The sequence below is a fragment of the Gobio gobio genome (assembly GCF_949357685.1).
Source record: "Gobio gobio genome assembly, chromosome: 15".
Classification (NCBI taxonomy): Eukaryota; Metazoa; Chordata; class Actinopteri; order Cypriniformes; family Gobionidae; genus Gobio; species Gobio gobio.
Genome location: NC_137108.1, coordinates 16,605,464 through 16,621,421, shown reverse-complemented (window position 1 = coordinate 16,621,421; position 15,958 = coordinate 16,605,464).

Below are 15,958 nucleotides of genomic sequence, written 5' to 3'. Positions count from 1 at the left end.
TTTAATCCATATAATATATTGATCATAAATATATGGAAATATATTTTTGTTCCATAAGGGTCCGCATTGTGCTTTGTGTTAATTTATGTCCACACATGAAATTAGCACTGACAAGGGTTGCTATTACTGATGATGACAAAAAGTGGAGGCTAGTTTGGAAAATAAAAATTATGTTAATGTTTTTCAGAACTCTTTCAGAACTCTGTTTTCCCCATGATATTTTATTATATTGAGTTTTAAAGGCCAATTTCAGTTTTGATTACCACTTTGGAACCAGTTCCAGGAACTTATCTGTTTCCTTCAAACACAATTTGTATTCCACAAAACTCTTTAACTTCCTGATTCTATCCTCTGATATATAAAGGGTTTGCATAACATTTTCTTCTTCCTGCACAGTTTACACGAACAAAATCAGTTCCTTGTTGAACTACATTAAAACGTGTTGTCTTTCAACTGAAAAAACAAGGAAGCTAATTTGGTAGAACGTTGTGCAGATAGGAAAGACCAGGAAAAAAACCCTAAAGTAACAAGAGTTTGATTATATTGATGAACTGAAATAGAAAGAACAAGGAACACCACACCTCAGTACTACGCCACCCCCACCTATAATTTGTATTCATATAATATATAAGGTTTTTTATCAGTCGGATATAATCTGATAACACTGTCAAACAAGCTACAGTTCAATTGAAAAAAGTTGGTATGGTTTGCAATTGGGTTCTTAAGGACAACATGTTTTTTGTAAAAAAAAATTTTTTTAAAAATTGGTAAGCATAAAGCAATTTTTTTATTTTGCAAGGAACAAAAAGCAAATTGTGTTTTCTTACAGGAGACTCATTCTGTTTTGAATGATGAAAAATGTTGGAAAATACAATGGGTTGATTTAGCCTTGTTTGCACATGGATCTTTACACTCGGCTGTAGTGATGTTATTATTTTACAGATTTGAAGGCTCTATAATTGATCATGAAGGGTATACGGTCACTGGTTACATAATGGTAGCTGTGGAAATAAATGACATATGTTATATATTATTATGTATTTTTGGTTATAATAACTGGCTAATAGAGAAATTTTTGAAAAACTTGGTAATCTGGTTAAAGAATGGAAAATAATTCAGAAAGTCAGAAAATGTGATAATGGGGAGAGACTTCAATATAGCCCCTGATTCATGGTTAGACCGGAAACCACAAAGAAGTTTGCATTCTGTGTATAATGATACTATACTGAATTTGTGTACAACAAAAAATGTGGTTGATTACTGGAGGGTATCTAACCCAAATAGCATTCAACATACATGGTTTAAACCCTCAGGAAATGGACAATGCTCAAGATTAGACCAAATCCTCCATCCATCCATCCATCCATCCATCTTCTTCCGCTTATCCGGGGCCGGGTCGCGGGGGCAGCAGTCTAAGCAGAGATGCCCAGACTTCCCTCTCCCTAGACACTTCCTCTAGCTCTTCCGGGGGACACCGAGGCGTTCCAAGGCCAGCCGGGAGACATAGTCCCTCCAGCGTGTCCTTGGTCTTCCCCGGGGCCTCCTCCCGGTTGGACATGCCCGAAACACCTTCCCGGGAAGGCGTTCAGGAGGCATCCGGAACAGATGCCCGAGCCACCTCAGCTGTCCCCTCTCGATGTGGAGGAGCAGCGGCTCTACTCCGAGTTCCTCCCGAGTGACTGAGCTTCTCACCCTATCTCTAAGGGAGCGCCCAGCCACCCTGCGGAGAAAGCTCATTTCGGCCGCCTGTATCCGGGATCTTGTCCTTTCGGTCATGACCCAAAGCTCATGACCATAGGTGAGAGTAGGAACGTAGATTGACCGGTAAATCGAGAGCTTCGCCTTACGGCTTAGCTCTTTCTTCACCACGACAGACCGGTACATCGACCGCATTACTGCAGAATCTGCACCGATCCGTCTGTCAATCTCCCGTTCCATCTTCCCCTCACTCGTGAACAAGACCCCTAGATACTTGAACTCCTCCACTTGAGGCAGGAACTCTCCACCAACCTGAAGTGGGCAAGCCACCCTTTTCCGACTGAGGACCATGGCCTCGGATTTGGAGGTGCTGATCCCCATCCCAGCCGCTTCACACTCGGCTGCAAACCGTCCCAGTTCATGCTGAAGGTCCTGGTTAGAAGGGGCCAACACGACAACGTCATCCGCAAAGAGCAGAGACGAAACCGTGTGGTCCCCAAACCTGACACCCTCCGGCCCTTGGCTGCGCCTAGAAATTCTGTCAAAACAGAACCGGCGACAAAGGGCAGCCCTGCCGGAGTCCAACATGCACCGGGAACAAGTCTGACTTACTGCCGGCAATGCGGACCAAACTCCTGCTTCGGTCATACAGGGACCGGACAGCCCTCAGCAAAGGACCCCGGACCCCATATTCCCCCAGCACCCTCCACAGGACGCCGCGAGGGACACAGTCGAATGCCTTCTCCAAATCCACAAAACAAATGTGGACTGGTTGGGCAAACTCCCATGAACCCTCCAGCACCCTGTAGAGGGTATAGAGCTGGTCCAGTGTTCCACGACCAGAACGAAAACCACACTGTTCCTCCTGAATCCGAGGTTCAACTATCGGCCGAATTCTCCTCTCCAGTACCCTGGCATAGACTTTCCCGGGGAGGCTGAGAAGTGGGATCCCCCTATAGTTGGAACACACCCTCCGGTCCCCCTTTTTAAAAAGAGGAACCACCACCCCGGTCTGCCATCCCAGAGGCACTGTCCCCGACCGCCACGCGATGCTGCAGAGGCGTGTCAGCCAAGACAGCCCCACAACATCCAGAGACTTGAGGTACTCAGGGCGGATCTCATCCACCCCCAGTGCCTTGCCACCGAGGAGTTTCTTGACCACCTCTGTGACTTCAGCTTGGGTGATGGACGAGTCCTCCTCTGAACCCCCAGCCTCTGCTTCCTCAATGGAAGACGTGACGGCGGGATTGAGGAGATCCTCGAAGTATTCCTTCCACCGTCCGACAACATCCCCAGTTGAGGTCAACAGCCGCCCATCGCCACTGTAAACAGCGTTGGTAGGGCACGGCTTCCCCCTCCTGAGGCGCCGGACGGTTTGCCAGAATCTCTTCGAGGCCAGCCGATAGTCCTTTTCCATGGCCTCACCGAACTCCTCCCAGGCCGAACTCCTCCCAGGCCCGAGTTTTTGCCTCCACAACCACCCGGGCTGCAGTCCGTTTAGCCTGCCGGTACCTGTCAGCTGCCTCAGGAGTCCCACAAGCCAGCCAGGCCCGATAGGACTCCTTCTTCAGCTTGACGGCATCCCTTACTTCCGGTGTCCACCACCGGGTTCGGGGATTGCCGCCTCGACAGGCACCGGAGACCTTGCGTCCACAGCTCCGAGCAGCCGCTTTGACAATGGAGGTGGAGAACATGGTCCACTCGGACTCAATATCTCCAGCCTCCCTCGGGATCCGGTCGAAGCTCTGCCGGAGGCAGGAGTTGAAGATCTCTCTGACAGGAGACTCGGCCAAACGTTCCCAGCAGACCCTCACAGTACGTTTGGGTCTACCGAGTCTATCCAGCTTCCTCCCCCGCCATCGGATCCAACTCACCACCAGGTGGTGATCAGTTGACAGCTCCGCCCCTCTCTTCACCCGAGTGTCCAAGACATACGGCCGCAGGTCAGATGAAACGACCACGAAGTCGATCATTGACCTATGACCTAGGGTGTCCTGGTGCCATGTGCACTGATGGACACCCTTATGCTTGAACATGGTGTTCGTTATGGACAAACTGTAACTAGCACAGAAGTCCAATAACTGAACACCACTCGGGTTCAGATCAGGGGGTCCGTTCCTCCCAATCACGCCCCTCCAGGTTTCACTGTCATTGCCCACATGGGCGTTGAAGTCCCCCAGTAGAACGACGGAGTCCCCAGTCGGAGCACTCTCCAGCACCCCTCCCAGGGACACCAAGAAGGTCGGGTACTCTGCACTGCTGTTTGGCCCGTAGGCACACACAACAGTGAGAGACCTATCCCCGAGCCGAAGCCGCAGGGAAACGACCCTCTCGTTCACCGGGGTAAACTCCAACACATGGCGGCAGAGCTGGGGGGCTATAAGCAAACCCACACCAGCCCGCCGCCTCTCACCATGGGCAACTCCAGAGTGGTGAAGAGTCCATCCCCTCTCGAGAAGTGTGGTTCCAGAGCCCAAGCCGTGCGCGGAGGTGATTCCGACTATCTCTAGTCGGAACCTCTCAACCTCACGCACAAGCTCAGGCTCTTTCCCCGCCAGCGAGGTGACATTCCATGTCCCAAGAGCCAGTTTCCGTGTCCAGGGATCGGGTCGTCTAGGCCCCCGCCTTCGACTGCTGCCCGATTCGCTTTGCACCGGCCCCTTACGGTCCCTCCCGTGAGTGGTGGGCCCACGGGAAGGTGTCCCCACGTCGCTCCTTTGGGCTGAGCCCGGCCGGACCCCGTGGGGGAAGGGTGGGGCCCCGGCTGCGCCATACCGGGTGACGTCACGGTCCTCCTTTTTTTGGCATCATAAGGGTTTTTGAACTGCTCTTAGTCTGACCCGTCACCTAGGACCTGTTTGCCTTGGGAGACCCTACCAGGGGCATATAGCCCCGGACAACGTAGCTCCTAGGGTCATTCGGGTACTCAAACCCCTCCACCACGTTAAGGTGGCAGTTCATGGAGGAGTAGACCAAATCCTTTTAAATCTAAATTTAAAAAGGTGAATTGTGATTCTTTATTTGAAAATATTAGAGATAATATCCAAAAACTAAATGAGGAAGACAGATACTTAACTGATGATGAGTTGACTTTAGCTGAAATTGATGTGGCATTAAAATAAATTTAAAAAACGCCAAATCACCAGGTATCGATGGTTTAACAACATCATTTTTAAATAATTTTTGGAAGGATATAAGAAAACGATTATATAATGCATTTTTGGAATGCATTCAGAAAGGGAGCCTATCCCCTACAATGAAATAGGGATTAATAACTTTGCTGCCTAAACCAAAGAAACAACTGCTGCTCTAGATAATTGGAGAGCAATAAATACTATGTAAAGATTATTAAGTTATGTGCCTTGGTTTATGCAAATCGCTTAAAACTTGTACTTGGAAAACTCAATCAGCATTCATTAAGGGAAGATATATCCAAAATGCTATATATATATTTTTTTTTTTATATATTTATGCATTTGGCAGACGCTTTTATCCAAAGCGACTTACAGTTCCCTTATTACAGGGACAATCCCCCTGGAGCAACATGGAGTAAAGTGCCTTGCTCAAGGACACACTGGTGGTGACCGCTGGGATCGAACCAGCAACCTTCTGCGAATCAGTTCCATGGTTTAACCCACTGGACCACCATCTCATGTTATTAGACTAATCCTGGATATGACTGATCATCATTCAATGATACAATGAAATAGCCTTATTTTATTCCTTTCTTTAAAGCATTCAATACCGTGGAACATTAATTTATATTTACAATGCTTAAAATGTTTGGTTTTGGGGAAGGATTTTGCAAGGTTATTAAAATGTTACTTTTTGTTACTTTTTGTTATATATCCCTCAATCCTGGAATTGAAATATTGCGTGGAATCAGACAGGGTTGTCCAATATCTCCAAAATTGTTTATACTATGCTCTCAAATGCTAGCTTACTTAACTGCCAACCATCCTCAATTAAAAGGAATAACCATTTTTGATTGGTCGATTGGATAACACATATAATTGAGAAAGCCTTATCTCAGTTTTTTCAACAATAAAATATTTCTGTCTAAATGTACGTTTTATGTATTTGAATTACATTACAATTTTCCATCCATTTGGATTACATAGTTTTAACATAAACAAACTAATAAACTTAATGTGTTTCATATTTGTCAGTCATACGTAAAGGAAATGGGTAAGTTTTATGTAATAGTACACAGCAAAAAGCCCATGATAAATTAACACTGCCTAATGCACACTACTGAGATAAAGTACAATTGAAGTAGTGTTAAAGTTAATGAGGTGAAGTGATGATTGAGCATTAATGATGAACACCTGATGATAATGAGCAGAATCACTGAAGGAAAGTGAAACACAATAGGCTTGTTCGACTTCACCCAGCGATGCGCAGTTCGATCGGCGGCTGACTTGAAGCAGTGCATGGCGGTTAGAAATTTTGTCCGACTTGAGGCAGCGCTGAGCCTCGTGACAGTGACGTATGTCAACAAAGTACCACGAGAGTGATTCGAGAGCAGCCGGTTAATACAGCCGGTGCAGTTTCTCCAGAGCGGCTCCACAGACTCTGATGACGACACAACTGTTCAACGATTGGCCAGATTCACCGCATGACAGCGATCACGTGTTTCGTGTTTATTCTAAAACCTTCAGCTCCACTATAATGCGCACAAAGTTTTTTATAAAAAAAGTTTTTAATAACAGTGAAACTAGTCGGGATATTATATTTGTCACAATCACCAGTGAGAGTGCCCCTGATTACCACCTGAGGGCACTCCACCCCGGACTGTCACCCCATCACAAACTACATTACCCATAATCCTTTGCCCGGACTCATCATCACTCATTGTTTGCACCTGTGTCTCATCACCTCATTACCCCAGCCTATATAAACCATGTTCACTCTGCCATTCCCTGCAAAGTCTTGTATGTTTGTTGTATTACTGCATTTATGAGTGTTTTCCCTGGTTTCTTGTCTTGGTATTGGATTACTTGCCCATTCCTTGGATAACCCTTTAACAGTCTCTCCTGCCTTGTTTGCCTGTTTGGAGTGATTGCCTGTGTATGATCTCTTGCCTGTTTTTGACTACGATTGTGGATTACTCTTTCAATAAAGCTGCGTTTGGATCCATTGTTGGTGAAGTCTTCTGTAACATACTGCTCTGGGACAGAAGGGTATAGGATCCAAACACAGCTTTATTGAGAGGGTAATCCACAATCGTAGTCAAAAACAGGCAAGAGGTCATACACAGGCAATCAGTCCAAACAAGCAAACAAGACAGGAGAGACAGGCAAAAGGATAATCCACGGAACAGGCAAGAAATCCAAGACAAGAAACCAGGGAAAACTCTCAGAAATGCAGTCATACAACAAACATACAAGACTTTGCAGTAAATGACAGAGTGAACATGGTTTATATAGACTGGGGTAATGGGGTAATGAGGTGATGAGACACAGGTGCAAACAATGAGTGATGATGAGTCCGGGCAAAGGATTACGGGTAATGTAGTTTGTGATGGAGTGACAGTCCGGGGTGGAGTGCCCTCAGGGGCCCGTTTCAGTAAGGAGGTTCAACCAACTCTGAGTTTAAACCTGAACTCTGAGTTGACTTACTCTGAGATGGGAAATGTCTCGGTTACGTATGTAACCCTCGTTCCCTGAGGAGGGAACGGAGACGTACGTCAGTGACTGACGAATGGGGGTTTCGCCTAGAAGCCAATTACCTTCGAGGTGTTTAACAGCGCCCAATGGCGTGCCAATGCCATGGGCATGCGGAATTTGCATGCGTAACTCCGCCCCACCGCGTGGATATATAAGGAAGTACGCTGGCAACATCGCATTATGTATCTGCTGCGGAGCCAAGATCTGAACTCCGCGTTCCAGCAGCACAGCTGACGTGGCTGAGGAACGTACGTCTCCGTTCCCTCCTCAGGGAACGAGGGTTACATACGTAACCGAGACGTTCCCTTTCGCTCAGTCACTCCGACGTACGTCAGTGACTGACGAATGGGGGTTCCAATATAACCGCGCCACTCAGCTGTCGTCCAGTGCCCTGCGTAAGTGTGAGATCCCGCCACTTAAGGCCGTAGGACTCCCACTTATCACAGGATTACCAAGGTACACTGGGAAGCATATCCCAGTGAGGGAATGCCAAGATGCCTACCCGTGGGGAGGACTTAGAGAGTACACATATGACCCGCTGTGGGCTGCATATGGGAAACTCTAGGGTACCAGCCGAAGGTGGATTTTTAACCCTAGGGGTGGCAGGGGCTTGCCAAGGGAAAGACACCTGCTCACTGAGGAGGCTTACGGTGGAAATACTCGTGTGGGGGTCGCCGGAGGGAACCATGCACACGGGGCACCTGGCCGGACATGAGGGTCTGGGCTCGAAAGGGCAGACTGAACTGATGTCGGCGTCGACAGTGCTGGAGGAGCTCAGGGCTCTCGGGGAGCTCACCTGAGGAGAATATTGCACGTATCCAGTCCGTGGAGTGGAGTGGCGAGCAAGCGAAGACACCTAGAGCCTGATCCATTACCGGCCCCTCGGGGGGGGCGAGTACATAGTCGGACACTGGCTCCACTCGGAGATTGTAGAATCTGGCGAATGTGTTGGGTGTCGCCCAGCCTGCAGCTCTGCAGATGTCTGTTAGCGAGGCACCATGCGCTAGAGCCCAAGAGGAGGCCACACTCCGGGTGGAGTGTGCCCTCACACCAAGGGGACATGGTCGACCTTGCTGCTGGTAAGCCAAAACAATGGTGTCCACTATCCAGTGAGACAACCTCTGCTTTGAGAGAGCACTTCCCTTCCGCTCTCCACCATAACAGACAAAGAGCTGGTCTGAGGTCCTGAAACACTGCGTCATGTCTACGTAAGCGCGGAGAGCGCGTACTGGACAGAGCAATGCCAAGGCTGGGTCTGCCTCCTCCAAAGGCAGCGCTTGCAGGTTCACTACCTGATCTCTGAAGGGAGTGGTAGGAACCTTGGGCACATATCCAGGCCGGGGTCTCAAGGTCACGTGAGAGTTAGCCGGCCCGAATTCTAGGCACGCTTCGTCAACTGAAACTTGCTTCTGCTTCTGACTCCATAAAACGAGATGGCGGGCGAGTTGAGACATACGGCGGGAGCGTAGACCGCCCTGGTGGTTGATGTACGCTACAGTGGCCGTGTTGTCTGTCCGGACAAGTACGTGTTGACCCCTCAGCAACGCTCGGAAGCGGTGCAGGGCGAACTGTACTGCCAGCAACTCGAGGCAATTGACATGCAGAAGGCGCTGGGGTCCTGTCCAGGAGCTCGCGGCTGCTTGTCCATTGCACATGGCACCCCAGCCCGTGGAGGAGGCATCTGTTGATACAACAACATGCCTGGAAACTCGTTCTAAGGACACGCCGGTCCGTAGAAAACTGAGGTTCGACCACGGAGTGAGTGTCTGTAAGCAGGCCCGGGTTATTTGGACCCGGAGCGTGCCAGACCGCCATGCCCATCTCGGGACTCGATTGCGAAGCCAGTGCTGAAGCGGTCTCATATGTAGCAATCCGAGCGGCGTTACCGCGGCTGCAGATGCCATATGCCCCAGGAGCCTCTGAAAGTGTTTCAGTGGAACCGCACTCTTGCTCTCGATTTGACGGAGGCAAGTCAGCAGAGACTGCGCACGCTCGCTCGTAAGCTGCGTGCACATGGCGACCGAGTCGATCTCCATACCGAGAAAAGAGATCCTCTGCACTCGTCGCCCGGAGAGCGAGGTCGGTGGCGGCACGCAGCTCATTTAAGAGCCCCGGATCAACTCCACCCTCGTGCATGTCCCTGAGGATCCTGGCCTGGTAGACCTGGAGGATCGCCATGGCATGCAAAGAGGCGGCAGCCTGCCCCGCAGCTCTGTGCGATTTCGCCACCAAGGTTGATGTGAATCGACAGGCTTTGGAGGGGTGCTTAGGATCGCCTTGCCAGGTCGAAGCGCTCTGAGGACACAGTTGCATCACAACAGAACGTTCAACCTGGGGGACCCCAGTGTACCCTTTGGCCGCGGCCCCATCAAGGGTGGAGAAGGCGGAGGAGACTGCAGACCGGTCACGGGAAGACAACGGGGACTTCCAGGACCGGGCAATCTCCTCATGCAGCTCGGGAAAGAAAGGTATTGGGGGCGGGGACTGACGTGAGTCAGCGCGGGCTCCCAAAAACCAATCATCGAGCCGCGAGCGTTCGGGACAGGGTGGAGGGTTCCACTCTAACCCTAAACTCGCGGCTGCCCGAGACAGCATGGCTGTCAGCTCTGGGTCCGACTCGGGCAATGTTGGCGCGCCCGAAGGCGGCAGCACAGCCGAGTCATCATCCTCAGAGGACTCGAGCCCACCTTGTGATGCGGTGACCGACATCGCATCAACCTCCGGAGCGCCAAACGAAATGCGCGAGGGAGCCGGAGCTGGCCCCGCGATTTCAGCCTGGACACTCACGGGTTGCGGAACGCTAGAGGGGGGTGTGGCCCGAGGCATGAGCGTCGGGGCTTTGTTCCACACCGTAACCCTCAGGTCACCCTGACCACCAGCCGAAGTACCGGCCACGGGGGGCACGGTAGATCGGGGTGTGGTTGAGGGGACTCTCACTTCATTACGAAGATCCTTGAGTCTCGACCGCAGAACCGCGATGGTCATGTTCCCGCAGTGGGAACATGACTCATCCACGAACGCTGCTTGAGCATGCTGAACGCCCAAGCATACCAAGCAGAGATCGTGCCCATCAGAGGAAGTCAACGACCGGCCACACCCAGAAGTACACGGCGAGACATCCTGAAAAGGACGTGCCACGTGTAAGCTCTTTTAGGAGAGGAAAGCTTCGCAGAGACGCCGAAGCGCCCAGGGACCACACACCAGCTGTCAGACGGACCACTGCGCAGATCAGCAGGCAGGCAGTATGCGATCACTGGAACGCGCCGTAGATCCAACGCCTCTGGAAAGCTGCTCGTCTCGAAGGCTTGACAAAGACTCAGTTGTAGGCTTGAAGGAGTGAAGAGGTACTCTTGGCTCCAAAGCAGAAACATAATGCGATGTTGCCAGCGTACTTCCTTATATACCCACGCGGTGGGGCGGAGTTACGCATGCAAATTCCGCATGCCCATGGCATTGGCACGCCATTGGGCGCTGTTAAACACCTCGAAGGTAATTGGCTTCTAGGCGAAACCCCCATTCGTCAGTCACTGACGTACGTCGGAGTGACTGAACGAAAGGGAACTCTGAGTTTTGGGTTTCAGAACAGCTGAATTGAGGTAGTTCAATCAACTCTGAGTAGACTGACTCTGAGTTAAGCACATGCACTCCAACTATGAAAAGCCACGATCAATGGAGCTCCGAAATTACGATTCACCATGGCAACAGCACCCAACAAAAAGATGTTTGCATACTTCTGGGTCAATATTCTCCTTCACAATTGAAGCTCAGGTGGTTGCTGGCGCATGTTGGCTGCCGCTTCTCCGCCCGGCTCTGTTTTAATGTCTTAATGTTTATCTATTTTAATTCTTCTTAATTCAGTATTAATTGTATTGCTACAAGTTCGTTCATCCTCTCAGTTATCTTATACTGAATTCACAACGGATTACGCATGAATGAATAATCAAAGCGGATATCTGTCCTGGGAATCTCACGTAGGACGAACACCAGAACAAGCAACAAGTGCCCGACTCAACCGTGGCCTTCCAGCAGATCAACAACTCTGATTGCGAAGAAATCTTAGAACTTAACGTTACATACTTGCTGAAATTGGACTGGAAGTGAGACGCCCTGCTTCTGGGATCAAGTTAGCGCTAGCTTGTGCTAGCGCACCACGCCTGGATTATGCCACCGTTATGCTCCGCTGTCGACTCCCGTCCACTCAACAACCACCTCCGTCCGGACAACATCAACATCCTTCAAGAATCTGGACTACCTCGCCGTCCTTCGCATAGAGGCTCTGGTCGTATGTTCAATTACAACTTTTCAACTTCAAACTCCATTCCATCCATCTGGTCTTATTCGCGCATTCCAACTTCCTCGCTACGTCATCACAACAAACGACACGCGCTCCTATCAAATCTCCGACCCCTTCCTCTTTCCTCTCAACCCATCACAAAGCAACGTCACCTGAAACTGGCTTTGTTTAACACCCGCTCACTCAACAATAAAAGTCTAATTTTAAACGAATTCATAACTGACAATAACCTGGATTTCCTCTGTATCACTGAAACTTGGCATAAACCCCTGGACTATTTCTCACTCAACGAAACCACACCCACAGGATACACATACATGGACAAACCCCGACCTGAGGGGCGGGGAGGCGGTGTCGCTGCAGTGTACAGAAAGGACATTAAAACATCCATCATCTCCATCCCTGCTGTTCAGTCTTTTGAACACATCACTTTCAAACTCTCAGGTCCCACTCCTCTGGTCACTGCCATAATCTACCGCCCCCCCAAACCAAATCCTTCCTTTCTCGCTGACTTATCTGATTTTTTGTCTCAGCTATCTGCCATTTCACCTTCTGTTCTGCTTTTGGGAGATTTTAATTTTCACATCGATACTAACTGCAAATCTGCCATTGAATTCCTGGAAATGCTACACTGCTTCAACTTTACCCAGCATGTTAACTTTCCTACTCATAGCCGGGGCCACATCCTGGATCTGGTCTGCTCTACTGGTCTCACCATATCTCACCTCTCCAGCCTCAACCTCAACATCTCCGATCATCTGGTAATCACCATAAACATCGATCTCCCCATTATGACCACTAAGAATAAACGGTCAATTTCCTTCAGAAATCTTAAATCCATTTCTACTCCTGCTCTTTTAGCCTCTCTTGTTAGCAAAATATCCTCCATCCCCCCACTGCAGACTGATAACCCCTCCGATCTCACTGACTACTACAATGAAACACTCTCCATCTGTCTCGATCAGCTGGCTCCCATTAAAACCAAAACTGTTTCATTCACTCACTCTGCTCCCTGGTACACCTCGGATCTGCGCAAAATGAAATCGAGAAAGCGTCAGCTTGAAAGGCTTCATAGGAAAACCAATTTATCTGTTCATCTACAAGCATATACAGATTACCTCGAGCAGTATAAAGAAGCTCTCAACACTGCCCGATCCACTTACTATTCATACCTCATACACTCTGGTTCCACCAACCCCAAGGCTCTTTTCTCAACTGTAAATAAACTTCTCAAACCCAGTGATAATACCGCCAACTCTTTCACAACTGAAAAATGTAACTCTTTTCTTTCATTTTTTCAGACCAAAATTGACACCATTTATAACAACCTGTCCTCTTCCTCTGTCAATACTGTCTGTACTCCCATCCTATCACTTGCTCCTGTCCCCTTCACTTCTCTGTCCCTGTCCCACTTCTCACCTGTGTCGGCAGGGGAGCTGTCCAAAATCATCACTGGAATGAAAACATCTACATGTGTCCTGGACCCCATCCCAACATATCTAATCAAGAACTGTCTACCAGCTATTTCCTCCCTCATTACTGAAATCATTAACTCCTCTCTCCGCACTGGCTCAATTCCCCCTTCACTCAAGCCGGCTGCTGTCACTCCCATCCTTAAAAAAACCTGGACTCAACCCCGACATCTTGTCAAACTTTCGGCCTATCTCCAATCTCCCTTTTCTGTCAAAGATACTGGAACGCACTGTTGCCAAACAACTCAAAACCCACCTCTGCTCAAATGACCTGTTCGAACCTTTTCAATCCGGGTTCCGTTCGCAACACAGCACTGAAACAGCCCTCCTTAAAGTCACCAATGACATTCTCCTCTCCGTTGATGCTGGTCATCTCACCATTCTCATCCTCCTGGATCTCACAGCAGCTTTTGACACTATAAACCACTCCATTCTTCTTTCCCGCCTCGAATCTTCCCTCAACATCACTGGCACCGCCCTTTCCTGGCTCCAATCGTATCTCACTGACAGACAACAGTTCATTCACATTAACAACTGCACCTCTGCTCCGCTGTCTCAAGGTGTCCCCCAGGGTTCGGTGCTAGGCCCTCTCCTTTTCATATTATATCTGCTTCCCCTTGGCAACATCATTCGCCACCATGGTCTAAACTTTCATTGTTACGCCGATGATGTTCAGCTTTACATCTCCACCAAATCCATTACCCCCATTACCCACTCCACTATCTCCAACTGCCTCATTGACATTAAATCCTGGATGCACACTAATTTCCTTCAACTTAACTGTGAAAAAACAGACATGATCATCATCGGTCCCAAATCCATCACCAAGACCACTCACAGTTTCTCTCTCACTGTCGATAACTCCACCCTGTTTCCATCCCTTCATAGTCGCAACCTCGGAGTCATCTTTGACAATAACTTCTCCTTTGAACAGCACATAAACCAAATCACTAGAACTGCCTTTTTTCATTTAAAAAACATTGCTCAACTCCGTCCTTCACTCTCGTTCTCCGCTGCTGAAACCCTCATCCACGCCTTCATCACCTCCAGAATCGACTACTGTAACAGCATCCTGTACGGCACAGCATTAAAAAGCTTAAACAAACTCCAATACATTCAGAACTCTGCTGCTCGTCTACTCACCCACACCTGCACCCGTGACCACATCACCCCAGTCCTTAAGAACCTTCATTGGCTCCCGGTGCCACAACGAATTCAATTCAAAATCCTTCTCCTCACTCATAAAGCACTATATAACCAGGCCCCTTCCTACCTCACTGACCTGCTCCACCGCCACAACCCGTCTCGTTGCCTCCGGTCTTCCAATGCAAACTTCTTGACTTTACCTCCCAGGACCAAGCACCGAACCTGGGGGGATAGAGCCTTCTCTTTCGCCGCCCCCACCCTCTGGAACTCTCTACCCCAAAAAATCCGTGACTGCACCGATCTGCCAAAATTCAAAATCTTGACAAAAACTCATCTTTTTAAAATTGCTTTTAATGTTTAATTTAATCTTGCTTTACAATTTTCTATGTTGTTACATCTGTTTTACAATTTTCTGTAAAGTGTCTTTGAGTACTTAGAAAAGCGCTTACAAATTAAATGTATTATTATTATTATTATGAATATGTAAGTTTAATTCTTAATTATTTTAATTAAGTTTAATTTTCATGGTATCCAAAAGGCAAAAAAAGAATGTGGCAGCAGCTAAAAATGAAAAATAAAAGCATAATTCAATCAGGTAAAGCTGTTGGTTTAATGACTTTACAAACATTTGACATATTAATTAAATATCATTCAGTGTCCAATGTGCAGCAGCTTTTCCCACATATACCCTTTTCACAGTGATGACGTGTTTTAATGGTCATCAATATCGTAAATCCTGCAACGTTTTTTGTATTTTTTTTTTTTTAAATGTATGTTCATTTATAACACTAATACTTTGTATTATATTACTTTTGCATCAAATTACAAAAAACAAGTTACCGCTGCTGTGAGAGTGTTTCTAATACTGTGTCTATGGGAGTGATGTTGAAAATTAACATCTTTCTCTCTTTCCACTTCCGTTATCAAACTCACTCTATTTTTTCCCTCTTTTTGAAAGTTGTTAAATCACTATTGTGGAGTTTTCTTTTGCTATTTGAGCAAATGGGGACACAAAAAAATATATATTTAATTTATTCTTTCATTCACCACTATAAAAGTTAACCCTATGACGACTTCCGCTCTGAGAAACCCAGAAATGTGAAAAGGGTCTATGCTCTTTTCACGTAATGAAATATTCTCTGATCCCACTTGTTACATTTATTAATTAGGGTAATGACATTAAACAGTTTACTTCTACTCAGGCCAGCCAAACACCAGCACCACTGACAGATGAAGAGGAGATGGAGGAAGAATATTAACATCCAACAGGAAAAAGAATAAAGTATTTGTAGGAAATAAAGATGACCATAAAAATTGTAAATAAATGTATTTAACAGCTGTGGTGGTGGTTATGGCATATATCTTGTACTACCATCTGGCAGCATCCATCCATTCCATACAGTAATCCTTTTTCAGAAAGTGTGATGATGGGAATATGAGTGTCTTCAATGCATCCAACCACTGGAAATCCTAAAGGAAATTCTAGTTATCAGGTTACTTCTAGAGGTTAATCAAGTGAACGTCAGGATGCCATTTTTGTCAGTTTGACAGTGTCCCCATGATGAAAATATAAGCAATGAATGAATGTACCTCCACTGCAAAGAATGCTTTTCTCACTATGTATTTTTGTCAAGTGGCAGATAATTTAATTTGTTTTAAGTAAACTTTGCTTACTTTAG